Raw genomic sequence first — 2,856 nt, 5'->3', positions numbered from 1 at the left:
GTCTGATGTGTTCTAAAATTTTCTTTTGCTTCATCTCTATTTTCTGGTTGAGTGATCACAAGACTTCAGCTTATGCAGAACCTTGGCTGCTCCAAGTAATGAAAGTGCCTGAAAAAAATATCCATGGAAGCAGTCTTGTTTTAACTTTTCTGTAATGGCTTCTTATATAATAAGTTAACCAGGAGAAAATTCTAATATTCACCTTTTCAGTCCTTGCAGCTTTGTCTCAAGCTTTTGGCGCTTCCAACTGTATATGTTGCTACACAAGCAATTGAGATATTCAGACATGAATTCCCTTCTTAGAACTACAGCCTAGCTCAAGCACATGGAGTGTTAACTGAACAACAGGCTTTTGTAAGGATGAGGAATCATAAGGGGCTGTTTGCTAATTAAAAGGAAATGTCATCCAAGTCAAAGTCCAGGTTGTTAGCAGGAAGCATTTCTGTACGTTTGTCATTTAGTATAAAATAATAAATAGAAAAAGCTTTGTTAAAACATTTGGGGTTTATGCAACAACTTCACAGAAACAAGAACATTCTGAGTAGAGACTTTCACTCTCCCCCAGCTTCTCTTTTGTAGCTAGCTAGTTATTCACCTGAGAGTTTAAGTAAAGCAAATTAGGATGCATTTTATAAGCCCGATTCTTCTTTTCACATCAGTGTCACTTGAAAGACCTCAAGGGAATTGCCTTTGATTTACATTGTTCTGAAATCAGAATCAGGGACTTGGAATGGTGTAGGGAGATAATAAAACTTAGATCTTTGACTTTTGTTAAATGTTTTGTGCGCATCCATCACACATAATACGAACTGACATGCAGTCAGTCAGGGAAGAAACCTCTTATGGTTCGTTATGCCACTGAAGAAACTTGCTGAGTCACTCCCTTTTGCAGTCCAGTTAGGCAGAGTCTCTAAAGGCTGGTCTGCACTGAAACCTTTCATTGGCATAGCTATGCCTCTCATATATGTGGTGAAAAATCCCCACCCAAGATCCATAACTGTGCTGACCTAACCCTCTAGTGCTGTCTGCACCAGTCAATGGAAGAATTCTTCTGTTGACCTGGCTACCACCTCTCAAAATTGGATTAACTACAGCAAAAGGAGAACCCCTCCCAGTAGTATAAGGGCCCTACCATCAATCAAACCCTAACCCCGCCCCTAACCCCGCCCCTTGACCCCTCTAGTCCCTCCCACCTGTCACCGGAAGTCCCACCCTATGGGGGTATTACTTCCGGGGTCAAGATGGCCACATGACCGGAAGCAAAGTGGGTCATGTGACCCCTCTAAGAACTCCTCCCACCACCCTCTACCAATCAGGAGGGGTTTCCTCCAGAAAGGACCACCCCCAAGAGGAGATTTGACCAATCAGGGCAACTTCCGGGGGCGGGTGACCTATCTAGAAGTGGGTCATGTGACCCCTCTAAGAACTCCTCCCACCACCCTCTACCAATCAGGAGGGGTTTCCTCCAGAAAGGACCACCCCAAGAGGAGATTTGACCAATCAGGGCAACTTCCGGGGGCGGGTGACCTATCTAGAAGTGGGTCATGTGACCCCTCTAAGAACTCCTCCCATCACCCTCTACCAATCAGGAGGGGTTTCCTCCCGAACGGACCACCCCGAGAGGAGATTTGACCAATCAGGGTGACTTCCGGGGGTGGGTGACCCCGTCTAGAAGAGGGTCATGTGACCCCTCTAAGAACTCCTCCCACCACCCTCTACCAATCAGGACGGGTTTCCTCCCGAAAGGACCACCCCGAGAGGAGATTTTGACCAACCGGGGTGACCCCTCTAAGAACTCCTCCCAAGGCCCTCCACCAACCCGAGTGCAGCACCAATACCCCATAAGTACCAGCGCCGAACAGAGGAGGCCATTTTTCTTACCAAGGACACGTGTTTTAGAAAGCGTGGAAAGGCTGCTCAGAGGAAAACATGGACTCCTTTACCACCCCCGTTAGAACTTCAGACTTTGTTTTACCCCCGAGAGTCTTTGACCGTCCACGGAGAAAACGTTACATCAGTGACAGTTCTGAGGAGGAGGTTGTGACCACGGGGAGCCCTTTGGCCCAGCCGTTGTTGGATACGCCGGAATCCGACCCCGAAACTCTTGTGAGACATCCCAAAGAGCCTGATGGCCTCTCTTTGTCCAACCCCTCAGATCGCCACTTGGGAGAGTCACCGGTGGACAAGGCAAATGGAAAAGATGGCTCTAAGGTAAATGAACGATTAAGAAACGGCGGTGGGGAGGGGGGAGGGTAATGAAGCTAGGAACCGGGGGTTTGCATAAATTAAAAAAAAACCCTAAGCTGAGGTACTTACACTGTTTCTTTTTTGAAAAAATCTTTTAGCAGCTCAATGATGCCTTTCTAGAGGACCCAGAGCCCCTGGACAGCATTGTATCAAGCAACGAAGATGAACTGGGCCCACCATGTTTTTGCTCAACACCAGTACAAATTGTTGAAGAGGGCTCCGAGGATGATGGGTTTGAAGAGTTTAGGAGGAGGCTAGGCATAGAACTGTCCGAGCCAGTGCCACGTCGTGAGCGTAAAAAAGTTATGCGGATTATTGTACGTGTTGCTGTTTATGCTGTCCTTAAACACTGCCTTAGGGAAAAGCTTTTTGAAGATTGTGAGGGCTGTGTCATAGATGCGCCAGCCCAACGGCACCATGACTGTGTGACTTGGACTTCAGTGGATATAAACTGCAAGCTCCGGGCCCTGTGTGCTGAGCTGTGTTTGGAAAGCTTACTAAACACTGTTATTGCCATAGGTTATGCTATGCAATGTCTGTGCCTAACCCAAGAACATTTAGCACAAGGGGTGACTTTGATAAATGCTGTGCAATTCAGTGGAGACCCTG

The sequence above is a fragment of the Gopherus flavomarginatus genome, chromosome 2 (genome assembly GCF_025201925.1).
Source record: "Gopherus flavomarginatus isolate rGopFla2 chromosome 2, rGopFla2.mat.asm, whole genome shotgun sequence".
NCBI lineage: Eukaryota > Metazoa > Chordata > Testudines > Testudinidae > Gopherus > Gopherus flavomarginatus.
Note: the sequence above shows the minus strand (reverse complement) of the source record.